The sequence below is a fragment of the Lynx canadensis genome, chromosome A1 (assembly GCF_007474595.2).
Source record: "Lynx canadensis isolate LIC74 chromosome A1, mLynCan4.pri.v2, whole genome shotgun sequence".
NCBI classification, from domain to species: domain Eukaryota; kingdom Metazoa; phylum Chordata; class Mammalia; order Carnivora; family Felidae; genus Lynx; species Lynx canadensis.
Window position 1 is genome coordinate 18,664,825 of NC_044303.2, and position 15,203 is coordinate 18,680,027.

The window sequence follows — 15,203 nt, forward strand, 5'->3', positions numbered from 1 at the left end:
AAGAATCAGGCCCCGGTTGCCTGCTGAGAGGGCAGGAGGCATAGACAATAACCAAAGAGGTAGAGCACCTCTGTATACGTGTTCACATAGCAACTTTTTATATGCCTCACCCTCCCCTCTAAGAAAGAGCACAAGCTGGAGGAAGAAGTAGCTGTGCAACTGGAGGAAGAAATCTGGATAATACAACTGCTTAATGGGCTTCTATCTTCAATGGGATCTACAGGAGATCATCATGTTTGTAATCTGGTTGAGATTTCTACAGTCAAAAGGCCAAGATTAACTCCTCTCCCCAAATAAAGGAACACCACACTAGCTTTGCATCACAAATGGTATACACAGTACAGAGAAAAATTGAGACAGATGAAGAGGTTTAATAAGTCAGACTTGGCTACAAATGGCAAAATGCCCCTTGATGCTAAACAGCTAAACCTGAGACAGCTGTTCTTTAGGGCCCAGGTCCAAAATAGATTTGATCCCTGAAATGGACTTTGTAGAGAAGAAAGAAGCCTAATCATTAACTTGGAGGGGGTCGAGTACCATAAATACTTGATACTTGAACATGCACAGGAATCACCTGGAATCTTGTCCAAATGCAGGTTCTGATTCAGTATACCTGGCATCAAGACTGAGATTCTAACAGGCTCCCTGGTGAGGCTGATGCCTTTAGCCCAATCCATGGACCATACTTTAAGGAGCAAGGCCATAAAAAACATGAGGTATGAAAGTCACATTTCAAGGTATGTTTATTTCACAACCTGGTCTGCTAGCCACACAACAGTGACACGTTGAGTCTTTTTCCTTCTGGTGATTGACAGACTCCATGAAATGTCTACATAGTTTGGAGGTGGGCGGGGGGGAGGGAGTTTAAGTCCAATTAAGTATAAAAGCATTGTGATTATTTAACACAACATAATTTGCTCTGGGCTCAGGGGGGAATAACATAGTCTGTGTGTTTTGTCCTGCAACAAAGGGACAGTAAAGTTGATAGTTATGGAACCTGATTTAAGTCCTCTCGAGTGGCCAAATGGACCAAGTGTTCATTTGCATGAAAGCTCATCTTTCCTTACATGGAAAGGAAATTAACCCCCATTTGCTCTCAAATGGTCACTATACTGTTTTCCAGGACTTCTGAGGCTTTTGTTCTGACACCTCATCAGAAAGCCCAGGCCAAGACAAGGAGCAGGGTTGCTCTAATCCAGGGTTGCTCTAATCCATTAGTGGTAATTTCTTTCCATAGTCTGGTGAGCCTCAGTGAAAATGTAAGCCTTTGGAAGACTATCTTAAAGTCTTTGTGGGCTATTCCTCGTATGAGGAATAAAATTTTACATTTATTTCTTTTCAAGAGACACAGAGAGACAGAGCGTGAGCAGGGGAGGGGCAGAGAGAGAGGGAGACACAGAATCAGAAGCAGGCTCCAGGCTCAAAGCTGTCAGCACAAAGCCCGACGCGGGGCTCGAACCCACGAACCATGAGATCATGACCTGAACCGAAGTCAGACGCTCAACCGACTGAGCCACCCAGGCGCCCCGAGGAAAAAAATTTTAAAAACTAGCCTTATGAAGCAATGTGGCCTTCTTTGGAGATCTCGACTCAAATCTCTGCCAGTTACTCCTTATACGACCTTAGGCAAATTACTTAAGCTTTCTGTTTCCTCCACCATAAAATGAGGACAATAGTTACCCAAGGTTCCAGTAAGGTCACGTACTTTGAGCATGGAGCAGCTCAGTGGCTGGCCCAGTGAGATTCAAGGGTAGGGTTATCACTGTTACCATCAGGGCCACCTTCTCCAACTGACCCAACCAATCCCAGTTTGCACTGTACTAAATACACACATCACTGGGTAGGCTCTGTTCTCAGCCAGCTTACATTCCAAGCCAGCAACACATAGAAGTCACACCCACTTTTTAAACATTGCTGATAATTCTTGATTTCTTTGTAATCATCTAAGCATTATGGTATTCAGGAAAGAAAGTCTACAAGATGCACAACCATTCTCTTCACTGTCCCCAGTGCCATCTCACCATCAATCCTTCCCTGTCTTTCTGGTCACCCTCATTCTGTTAAAAAAAAAAAAATTGCATAGCATCCCAAAGCACTCCATATCTCCCCCAGTACAGTGCAATCAGGAACGGACTGCCCTTTTTCTGCTTAGTCCTGAACACATGGGGAGGACCATTTACTCAAAGCAAAACCCTGGAGGACCATTATTTTACAAATAAGTATGTGATTAATACTTTTGAGTCCATAGTCTTTCCATATATATATATTATCTCAATCAACCCAACAATAACTGTGTTTAGTATTTAGGACCACTATTCTTATTATCAATACAGATAAAGTCTCAGAGCTTGAGAGAAAAGACATACATGTTCATGGCCACCCAACCTTTCTGTATGTTCTCTGATTTTCAAAGGCAGAGATCTCCCCAATAAGAAGGTGATAGGGAGGTGAAGGTATTTTTGTTATTGGAACCACCTACATAATTCAATTACACACGATTCTGACAGAGACCACTGGGGCCCACTCTTACCAGTGTGAGCTGCGCCCCTCTAAGATATCAGGGTCTGTAAACCACAGCCCACAATCTGAAGGCCCTCAATCATAGCTTAAACAAGATCTTCTGTGCTGAATGGCAACACTGAGTCAAGGCTGAAGCCCAACCCCTGCATTCTCCCCTTGGTAAATGTTCCTGCCCTATTAAGAACCTTCCCTTGAGCTTGCATCGGTCCCCTTGCCAATTCAGGGCTGAAAAGAAACAGCCGGCCTTGGAGTACGCCCATGCATCCTGAGGGTCACAGCGGACCCCGTTCTCGAATGTAAAAGCTCCTCTCTCTTCCTCTCCTCCCTCCCTGCCCCCATACACGCTTCTGGGGCTGAAACGGCCTTTTCAACAGAATTAGAGATGTGCTACAAAATCTTCATTAAGTAATTCAATAATGTGTATATCTGGTACTTACTCTGGTCCCAAACAGAAAGGAATGTGCCCAGAAGCCAGCAGGCAGAGCCACATTCTTCCTGTCACCCTGTAACAGCAGGCAGGCTAGTGGCGGGCTGGCGGGCACTGCTCTGGGGACAAGTCCCCAGACAGCACTGCTTTCCCGACATCAAAGGGCTTGATCTCCTCTTCAATTTGTAACTTGGATTTTCCTCAGTTTCAAATCATAGCCTGACAGATGTTAAAGTCTGACAGAGTATAAAATCATCCTCTGCCGAGTCAAGAATATGACAAGCAAGAGGGAACAACAGAATAAAAGAGGTCCCAGTTCAGAGAAGGGGAATGGAAATCTACCCACAGCGAGCGGGAGAACATGAAGCAGTGAAATTGGCTCTTCACATGGCATTCGGCACAGCGGTGGTTATTCTGTCAAGTATTGTTCACGGAACATGGTGACAAATGGGGAAGGGCTGTGCCTTGCCAGTGGTATTTAGTTTAGTTTTTCTGTTTTCTTTATTTTTTAGGAGGGGCAGTCACAAATGATTCCAAGTTATTTTTAAATTTCTTTCCCTAAAAATTCTGATTGGATTCATGACCATTTCAACTGATACAATGTTATTTTCAAGAGGGAACAAAAACAAATTAATGAAATCAACCAGTCTGGCCCACTAACGTGGGGGGAAAAAATCACGTAATACTAAAACTTTAAAAGAAGACTTAGTACTTTCTTGAATGGGTTCTTTCAGTTATATTCACACAAACGTGGCTGACAGGGTCACTATCCACCCAAATTGGTGGGGTGGTTTTTATAAGCTAAGTTATTCTTGCTTTGCCCTTTGTAATGTCACTAATTCTGGGCTACTCAAAGTGTGTCAGGGACCAGCAGCAGCACCTGAGAGCTGGTTACAAATGCAGGACCTCAGGCTTCCCCCCAGACCTAATGAGTCAGAACCCACATTTGTACAGAGGTGATTCATGCACACATTAAAGTTTGCTAACCACCATCTTGCAAAACATTTATTATTTAAAAATCATTTAAGCCCATTTTAACAGCCCTGCCAAGAAAGTCTTCCCCAGAACAGGCCAGCCTTCCCCTAAGTCCCATTTATGGATGCTTCCCTGGTAACCAGGGAAATAACTCCAAACTTAAGCTTGTGTAAAATACTTTTAAAATAAACTCAAAATCCTTCTTTTGATGTATGCAACATTTTGGGTGAGGGGAAACATTAAAACTATTACAAGCTTTCCACAAAACACCACACCTGCCACTATTACTACTGATGATCAAAAATGTACGCTAAACAAAAATAGAAACAGGTATCCACATTCAACCAACAATATCAACCGAGCAATAAATGTGGCAATAAAGATTCAAGTGAAGAATGTAATACAAAAAATGGTCTTCAAGGTCAAATTATTTGCAAAATTAGTCTTGTTGAGGAATATCTGCTACACAATTCAGGAGAAAAAGAACCCTGTCCTACTGCAGCATGGGGATTTTTCCCCACACAGCAGTCTCTGTGCGCAGCATTTTAAACTCATTATCGAATTTAAACCTATCACAGTCTTAGACGGTGCACACTGTTTTAGTCTATGTTTTATTGATGCTTAATTTACATAGAGCCAAGCACTGGAATCTGCTGTGTACAGCTCTATGAATTTTTACATTTGTATATCCCCATGCAACAACCACCCAAATCATCTCCAGCACCCTAGTAGTGGGTGGCCCTCTCACACCGCCCCTTCCCCATAGGTAAGCACTATTATGACTTCTAGCTCATACACTACTTTTGCTTGTTTACTGGAATTCATACAAATGGGGTTGTGCAGAACGTACCTTTTCGGGCCTGGCTTCTTCCACTGAATAGTCCCAGAAGGATCAGTGTGCACAGAGAAAAAGGCATGCCCTGCTGGGTGTGTAGAATAGTAAAACAACTCCAGGGGGAAGGAGAGTATCTTACAGCACGGAAGGTGCGCTGGTACAGGAGTCCGCAGGAAAGGAAGCTAGAAAGATGGGCCTTTCAGATGGTGAACGGCCTGGAATGCCAGTACAGACTGTCTGAAGGTGTCTGAGATAAATGCTCTAATTCGAGTAACAAGTCAAGGGATCTGACATAGTAGCCTGTCCAGAGCAGAGTGAGGAAGAAGGACACTGGACGCAGCAAGCCCAGGGTAGAGGCCCAGAGATGAGACAGTAGGCACCACAGGGGAGAGAGGGGAGACCCCAAGGGAGTTTCATCCAGATGCTCCACCAAGGAGGCTGGAGTTGATGGGAGGAGTTTCCATGGCTCCAAAATTAGACTCTTGAAAGAGTGGCAGAAAGTGCTATTCAAAACATAATGAAGCAGTGGGGGGAGCTGGTTTTAGGGAGGAAGATGAGTTGGTTTGGTCACCAGCTGGTTGAAAATTAGACTAAAAGTTGGGGAGAAAGATGTGTAGAGGTAGATACAGGAGACTATGGGAGGTGAAGAACAAGACAGCAAGAACCAAGTGGTCTCCAGAAACCACGTGTTGTCAAGGCACCGGGCTAAATCCGGTGAGAAGAGAGACCATCACAAAACAGCCTGAGGTACAGGAGTGAATGAACCCTGGGGAACACTCACTCAGAATAAGAAAAAGGAGTCTTGCAAAAAAAAAGGGCCAGGGATAGGACAGGAGTGGGATAAAAACTGAAAAATGGGAGCATAAATTTAGCAACAATTCCTGCAATCAACATTCGATTTAAGGACACTTGTTCTCCAGTACAACCACTAGAAATGCTGACACAGGTTCTCCAAGAAAACACAAGGTACTTCAGAAGCTTCATTAACTCTTTCCAGCATCTTCAAGGTATTACTTTGCAAATTACTGTCTGGGTATGCTAAACTTAGTAAATTATTGTTTGGGTAGACTAAATACCAACCTAGTATTCAGAAAGAGTTAATGGAGCTGCCGAACTGTCTCATTTACTCCGAAGGTACTTTTCTTATTCAAGACTCTAACTCAATTTGCATATCACCAATGATGATTAAAAGGCAATCCAAGAAACTGGGCATTCAAATTTCTGTCCAAATCAGATCTAACAGATCCAATACTTAATTTAGACTTCCTAATCGTCACAGATTATAGATGATTAGCAACCAATCAACAGTGGTCCTGCCTAAAGAAATCCACTACAAATAAAAGCTGAAAAGAGAAAATCCTAGATCAATGTCTGCACAGGAACGAGGTCTGAAAACATGAGCCCGAGCCACGTCCAGTCTGTGCCTAAAATTATCCCACAGGCACAGATTATAACTCAATCCGCCTCCTGTTTGCCTTCGCTGCATTTGTCTCCCTCCCCCTTCACCAGACTACAACTTCTACCAAATGACAAATGATAAACTGGTTTGCTAAAGCCCAGCCTGTGGGAGATATTAAATAAGAACCCCTAAGATGAGGCATGCTTCTTTTCTCTAAATGATGACAGGAGATAATATGAAAAGAGGAATTTAGCTTTTGACTTGAAGCTAATTAAAAACAAATTTTTTTTATGTTTATTCATTTTTGAAAGACAGAGAGACAGAGCACGAGTAGGGGTGGGTGGAGAGAGAGGGGGACACAGAATCCGCAGCAGGCTCCAGGCTCTGAGCTGTCAGCACAGAGCCCGACGCGGGGCTCGAACTCATAAACCGCAAGATAGTGACCTGAAGTTGGACGCTCAACCGACTGAGCCTTCCAGGCGTCCCAACTTGAAGCTAATTTTTATCTGCTCAAGCCACTTCCAGTTATGCTGCCAATGATATTTTATATTATTCTCTAAATGAACTTACTCTATTAATCAAAAGCAAGTTGGCAAGTGTTATACATAATATTAAGCAGTGATCTTTAAAAGATAATGCATATAAAAAAAATGGAAGCACTACTAAAACACTTGTATTTGTTTCACTAAAGTTATATAGCCCACTGCCCTATTTTTCAAATTTTAACCATATTTTTTAAATTATAAATACAAATTTAAAGCCAAATTTGTTCTCATCACGTCTCCAAGAAACATGAACAAAATCTTCTGAACTGCCTAACACATTAAACACGAACACTTCCCTATAACATCATTTCGAAATTCTTATTAAAATTCTCAATGGTTAAATGCCTTTTTTGTCAGACTGGCACTTTTTGGCACATGTTTTACAAGATGTCATTCATGCTTTGCTGTTCTTTTGAAAAAGATACAGCAATAACTAAAAGCATGTCTTTGTACAAGCACATTTTTATCATTAACATCTTGATTTGATAAATACTTTGAAACAGATATATCACCAAAGATCCTCAGTTCAGACCTATTATGTGTAATAAAGAAAAAGAATCATAAGAATTGTGGTTAGGGGCACCTGGGTGACTCAGTCGGTTGAGCATCCGACTTCAGCTCAGGTCATGATCTCGCGGCTCATGAGTTCAAGCCCTGCATTGGGCTCTGTGGTGACAGCTCAGAGCCTGGAGCCTGCTTCGGATTCTGTGTCTCCCTCTCTCTCTGCTCCTCTCCTGCTCTTTCTCTCAAAAATACATACACATTAAAACTAAAATAAAAAAGAATTATGGTTGAAAAATAAGGTGGCCCTCCTTGCTGGTTCAATTGATGGAGCATACAACTCCTTATCTAGGGATCATGATACAGAGATTCACATGGGGCACAGAAATTACTTAAAATATTTTTAAAGTTTGTTTGTTTGTTTATTTATTTATTTATTTATTTATTTATTTATTTTGGGAGGGAGGGGGGGAGGGAGGGGGAGAGGGAGAGAGAGGGAGAGGGAGAGAGAGAGAGAGAAAGAGAGAGAGAGAGAGAATGAATGAATGAATGAATATGCATGTGACAGCGAGGGAGGGGCACAGAGAAGAGGAATAGAGAGAAAAGTCCCAAGCAGGCTCTGCAATGCACGCTCAAGAACAGTGAAATTATGACCTGAGCCGAAATCAAGAGTCAGACGCTCAACAGGTTGAGCCACCCAGGAATCCCAAAATAAAATCTTTAAAAAAGAAAAATAAAAAAAAGGTAACTGGAACTCTATGGAAGTACATACATTGTTAATCATGAAATTATATATACATAACCTCCAAAGCCAAGAGGCATTGGTTGAAATCACACAGAAAAATTCATGTAAACTTTAGTAAAAGACAAGCATTCTGGTTTTCTTTTTAACTTACTTTCAGTTCCATCACCATAGGAACAAATTAAATTTTTGACCTTTTTTTTTGGGGTAAACTAGCTATAGATTTAATAACCTACCTACACCTTAGCTGTTGCTTATGCTTCCCCTAACTTTCTGAAGGTGAATGTGAGTGACGGAACCAGGAAGTGAACCAAGGAACAGTGAAATCTATTCTCTGGCATTTAAACTCGTCATCTGTAAAAAATCAGGCCTGCTATACACTTGAGAAATTTTCAAATGACAGAGGTATAGGAGATAAATAAAAGCTCTCAAAGGAAATATGAAAAACCTTTTTCTCCCCAGTCTCACTTTTGAGAACAAGAAAAAATTTTTTAAGCCAAAGCCTAAAACTCATTAATACAGATCCCTTAGGGATTGAATGAGAAGAACACGGGAAGATGCATAATCAATGTACATGTTTAATGTAAAAGAGAATGAGATCCACGTAAGCAATATAAAAGATTATTTCAAATGCCATTGGGGAGATAATTTATCTTTAATGGTTAATACAGTTTTTTAATGCTCATGATTTTTTCTACACAAAAACACTTAGAGGGGCGCCTGGCTGGCTCAGTGCATAGAGCATGAGACTCTTGATCTTGGGGGTGTGAGTTCAAGCCCTACACTGGGCCTAGAGCTTACTTTAAAAAATAAATAAAAGTAAATCATTTAGAATTAAAAAAAAAAAAACTGGTCTTTTAATTTCATCCCAATACAATGCATTCTATCTAGCAGGCATGATTTACAAAGTCCCCTAACAACCATGTTTGACCACCAACTGCCAAACATTTTAAGGCTTTTCCAGGGTTTGTTGCCAGAGATTGACAATATATATCCATTTTAGCTGATGCATCTAAATGTTTTTTTTTTTTTTTTTTTTTTTTTCAACGTTTATTTATTTTTTGGGACAGAGAGAGACAGAGCATGAACGGGGGAGGGGCAGAGAGAGAGGGAGACACAGAACCGGAAACAGGCTCCAGGCTCTGAGCAGTCAGCACAGAGCCCGACGCGGGGCTCGAACTCACGGACCGCGAGATCGTGACCTGGCTGAAGTCGGACGCTTAACCGACTGCGCCACCCAGGCGCCCCAATTTTAGCTGATGCATCTAAAAGATGGTCCTAAATACAAAACAAAACAAAAACATACTATGAAGCTCACTGACTTGATAAGCACAATTTTCTGCATGAAACTCACACTACCAGAAAATCAGTACAGAGTTCAAGGTCCCAATCTAGAGGCAAATTTGTGTGAGATGAATAAGGGATAAATGTGAACACAACACCCACAACACACACTGAAGTCACCCTCTCACTGTCTTAGTCACTCAACAGCTACACCACTGTTAGGGCCATTTCCTCAGCCATTTTAATGGAAGGCCCTGGCAACAACCTTCCAAGCCTCTTTCAACTTCTTACTATACCTATGCTTTTTATTCCCATTTTACTTCTACCTACCATTTCGATACAAGGTGATAAGGAGAAACAAGATGTATCACAAATCAAGTAGGTTAGATGTGGCTTTTTGTGGTAGCTGATGTTCTTAATAACACTGACTGTAAGGTCAAAACATGTTTGTTATCCAGTTGAATCCAAACCAGATCAAAACCCTAGTTGGCCAATTTAGAAGAAAGAAAGACAGAAAGAAAAAAAAAAGAAAGAAAGAAAGAAAGAAAGACAGAAAGAAAGAAAGAAAGAAAGAAAGAAAAGAAAAGAAAAGAAAGAGAAAGGAAGGAAGGAAGGAAGGAAGGAAGCAAGCAGAGAAAGAAAAGAAAAGAAAGAAAAGAAAAAGAACCTCAACTACCTACAACCCTGACTTTCCGAAAGTAAATACAACAACATACGCAAATCCCTCCCCTCCCCTAAACCCACCCCTCAAACCTCCTACGCTCACGCCCTCACCTAATCCTCCACCTCCTTACTTCCTTCCTTCCCTTCCTTCCCTTCACTTCCCTGAACGGACATTCCAGGTCCTACAGAAAAGAAAAAGAAAAAGAAAAATGGCAAGTGAGGGGTGCTGGGTAGCTCAGTCAGCTGAACGTCCGACTCTTGGTTTCGGCTCAGGTCATGATCTAAGGGTTTGTGAGATGGAGCCCCCGTCCCAGGCTCTGCACTGACTTCATGGAGCCTGACTGGGATTCTCTCTCACCTCTCTCTCTGCCCTTTCCCCACTCTCTCTCTATCTCAAAATAAACAAACATTAAGAAGAAAAAAGCAAGATAAAGTACAGAATTTCTTTAAAATGGTATATAGGATTTAAATGTTTACCTTAAAAATATTAAATGTAAATGTGCTTGAGATAAAAGAAAAACCTGTGAGATGTCATCCTCTGGCTGGATTTCCAGTCGTTCTTATAAATCTACATTGCATTGTCACCAAGTATTTACATTTGCCATTTCTTTACAGTGGAGAAGGAATCTTCCCATAGCACAACAATCCAACTACAGAATTCTCCATGGTCTCCTCCTAATCTTTTATAGGGTCTGAGCGCACCTAATTTATCAGCAATCTAAGTATTCCCAAAATGTTCAACTTCATTTTCCTAAAAACAAGTATTTTGTCCATATTTAATGGGTTCATTTGTTAGTTAATTAATTGGGAAAACAAGTACAACTGCAAACCAAGTTCCAAGAAAAAGACAACTAACTCCAGGCACCAGAGGCTAGCTCAAGCAGTCAGAATGCCACATTCAACCAGTAAGGGGCTTTAGGAGAACATGGGTTAATGTGTGTTGGGAAACTGAAGGTCAACTGGGGAGCTGCGACAGTCTCCATGCTGGTGTTGATGCTGGTGTTGCCACAAGGACGTCCCCTGAGGCTTTTGTGCTAGGCAAGGGTAAAGATTTTTTTTTAATGTTTATGTTTAATATGACAGAATTAGGCTGAATTGTTTCAACTTCGATTAAAACACACACACACACACACACACACACACACACACACACACACAAACTTGCCACCCAAGAAGCACTTATATTAACACTTTAAATGTGTAAGAATTGAATGTCATTACTTGTTCCTACAAGTCCATCTTCTGGAAAATCTGAATGGTGGTATTATATATATATGTGCCTGTATGTACATGCTAGTTAATGTGCACATATGACTGCATGTAACTCCCAATTATCTCATAATTACCTGATGCCAAATAATTTTTTTTTAATTCTCCTAAGCTTTGGAATACACAGTATTTTCTGTATGTGGCTCTCTTAGCATGTTTATCTTCCTATGTGATCTACACTCCTACATTAGAATTGATTTGGACATTTTCAACCTAGTGTCAGACTGGTCCTAGTCAAGGACACCAAGCCACCAGCATCACCAAAAGGGCAGACATGTAACCTATACTGCAGATGACTGAAAGGTGATGCTATTTAATCATCACGAGGCTTTCCCTGCGGGAAGCTCTCTTTGAAAATGTCATTAACAGGCCATACAGTTCTAAACCAGACAGCTCTGCATTTGCTCACATATTTGTAAATATTACTGTCATCCCTAAATACAGTTCTATGTGGAAGAATAAACCACAAACCGCTGGGTTAAAATATTATCCCCCCCCCCAGACAGAAACCAAAAGTATACTTATTTAGTATTATGGAGAGTTAAACAGCTATATGTTAATTCCTTTCTAAAATCCAAGTGGTTCCTCTTTGACAGAACTGCTTTCCTCTTAAACTGCCACAGGAATGCAAATTTTGCTATGAATAATCATATTTGTTAAATGCCATAGAAACCTGAATTATTTGTTTCCAGAATTTACAAACTGGTACATTATTTCGTGATTTACTGAAAATCAAAAAAATAATACTGGGTAGTGATATTCTTTATCATTTACATATATATATCTATATATAGATACACATATCTGTAATATATATGTGATATATATATATATAGATATATATATGTGATTTAACATTTTTTTAACCTTGAAGTTTGTAACAGCAAAAGCAAAGGCAATCCTAAGAAAACTAACTATGCTGTTATGTTAAAGTCCTTTTAAGCATGCTTTCAGATTGACAAAATCAGTAACTTAAATTTTCCAAAATGATTAATACACACATACACACTTTTGATCAACTGTAATCCAGTCCCCACTTTTAGCCTGCAAAACCATACACTGTAGAAAAAAAAAACAGTAAGAGTCAGTTACTAGTACGTGTCTGCAGAAGTATAGCAACAATAAAACTCTTAAAATCCACTGTTTAATCATATTTTATTCCCTGATCATGGAATAAGTGGACGATTTCCGGGATATTTTGAGGATAATTCCAATGTGTTTACAGATGCTCCATTACAATTTTAAGTCCAAAGCGTCACAGTTGGTGCTTAAAACTTTAACAGTATTACTGTCACCGATACACATATCGGTGCCCAACAGCACCTTACTCTTAAATACAAATGATGGATGAGGACATGCCCCCCCCCTTTTCCAGCATTACCTCTAGTAACCCAACTCCCACTACACTGTCCTTCTCGATCCCCTCACCAGCTCACCCTCTCCCACAAGCACCCTCCAGTCACAGGTGCTCCCACTACCCTGAATTTCCTCCCTGCCCAGCCCAACAACTGCCCTAGCCTGCTGAAATTCTACCCACACTTTAGCACCCATTTAAGAGCGAGGGCAGTATTCTTCCTGGTGCTTCTGACCCAACATGACCTTTCCAGTCCCTGAAACCCCATGACATTCCCTTTCACAGTTCTCTCCAGTCATGTGCCCACCATACTTACGGATCAGTAGCTCTAGAAGCCCTGACCAGTTGTTAGCCACTTCAAGAAGAGGCTGTGTCATCACTGACTGCACAAAGGGAAAGAACACCACCACTGGTGACTAGTGAAGGTGCAGGGCTAGCAAATACAAGCAACTAATGTGTAACAGGATACCCCAAATTGTACCAGTTATACTGCCAACCCCAACCACGAGGAGATGCCTCTTAACATCAGTTGACAGGTTTAAAGCTAATTAAGTATGAACCTAATAAGCTAGAAGACGTGCATGAGTGAATTGTGAAAATACCAACAAATCCGGAATAATAGAAAAGATATTCTGACACAGTAATACAGTGAAATTTACTGAAAGGCATGTTCTACTTAACCAAAATAGTGCAAAAGCCATTTTTCTAAATGTTTGATGGCAAGATAAAGCAAACGTAAAAACTGAAGATCAAAAGAACATCCATTACTTTAGTGACCAAGGTGGTTTCCAACACACCAAGTTGACGATTTACCCAAGTGAGGTTATAACATCCTTCAACACCGAGACTACACCACACCCATCCTGTCACCTGAAGCTCTCTAACCTAAAACAAACTGCTTCAAGGACTAGCAGTATTTCAGAAGCAGGGCACCAGCTTCTGTCAGCTTATGAAAATGGGTTTTAAGTGGCTACACATGATGCTTTCTGGGTTTTTTTGGAAGGGCAAGGCACCAACAGGGAGAGGCTGAGGAAGGCCACGGAAGTGGATGTTCATGCTAGACTACTCGCCAGGTGTCCCCCTGTCCCTCCATTCTTCCCAAGCCATACTGTCATCTGGGAGCCCTTCATCCCCACCACCCAGCTTCCCTGCTGCCATTCCTGTTCCCCACTTTTCAAAAAAGCACCTCTGATCACATCCTCGGCCCTGCGGAAAACCCCTTTTTGGCTTCCTTTTTCCAGGATGGAAAAGTAAAGATCAACATATAGATGCCACCAGGTAAAGATCAAGTTCAGGCCAGGCTCTCAAACCTGACCCTTCCTGCCTCTCTACAGCCTCGTCTCACCCTTCTGACTTCGTACGTGGGCTACCAAAACATATTGGGTCATTTCACGCTTCCCAGAGGCTCTCCATAAACCCCTCAAATCTGCTCCTCACCAGAGGTCACTGTTGCCTCCCACCACGTCTCTCCCATGTGTCTTGTCTTTCTGTTACAGAAAGAGGCACACGGTTGCGAAACTCTGCAACAACTGGAAAACTGCAGCACAGCGGCTGTTTCCTTCTCCTACACCCTGAGTACCTAACGGAGTGCTGCAGATACAGCAGGGAGTCAAAGAGTGGATGGCGTCTACATCAGTGCTGCAACCCTCGGACTACTTAACATTCCAGATCCCCAGAGGCAACAACTAGGCGCTGAAGAGGAGCTCCAGAAAACCCACATTTTTCTCGCAGACTTTCAAGCTATACTTGCATGAATTTCCCATTCGAAGCTTTTTACAGCTTGCATTCATTCCAAATGGGCTCCGCCGCATGTCAGGCACCGTACTTGGCACTATGAATGAAGGATAAAGTAAAGCACCGTCTCTGCTCTCAGGGAACTTAGATCCTGCTGGAAGATTCTGTAACCACAAACACAGCACTCAGCAGTCACTACTCCATTCTACTTAGCCGAGGACACACAAATAATCAGTCCCCATACATTCAGTGTAACCTGTCCACTACTTAACCTCCTTCGGCGTCTAAAGTCATTTCTGTTGTTCCTGAGCATTTCCTAAAGTCTTACACCCTTCCAATACATGGCCACATAAAGTGGACTGAAGGTGTCAATAAATGAAACCTGCACATTATAGACAGGGAATGAAATCTAAATCCTAGTAGTAGAAGGAACTACAGAGACAGAATAGCCTAGTATTTTCATTTTACAGAACAAGGGCCCAAGGCAGAGACAAATTATATGAACTGCCTAGGGTCCTTCAACAAGGAAAGAGCTAAACCAGATTTAGAATCCAAATCTCCTAAATCTCTGCTCACCCCTTACCTGATAGGAACATGCCCTCCGTGACATGTTAAATTCAGTCCACAGTCACACGCAAACCCGAACTGGTATTTCTTGGAGCATGGGAAATGACAAAAGCCAAAGACAACAAGGTAGCACCATATAATCTCATAACCAAATGCTTCCTTCAGCTGCTAACGTTTTTAGCATTTGTGGTAAATAGAATTGTTGGTCCCAATTGTTCCCATGCGGTTATTTCTATGGCCTCTTGCTGGATGAAGTGCACTTTCCTCCTCCCTGATTTCAGGCTTAGTCATATGATTTGTTTTTGGTCAATGGTATGCTAGGGACTCTGGCACTGGCAGAGGCTTGAAACGAGCTTGCGTAGTAAGGTTCCCCCCTCCTGAGCATCTG

At 41.6% G+C, this 15,203-nt stretch overlaps 1 protein-coding gene and 1 non-coding gene across 2 annotated transcripts in view; both read right to left on the reverse strand.

The window, feature by feature from the left end:
* Positions 1-15,203, reverse strand: part of FOXO1 (forkhead box O1) — a 97,730-nt gene that overhangs the window by 35,886 nt on the left and 46,641 nt on the right. The window lies entirely within an intron of this gene.
* Positions 1,439-1,523, reverse strand: TRNAR-UCG. Its single transcript has one exon. It is a non-coding gene; the product is annotated as a tRNA-Arg (tRNA).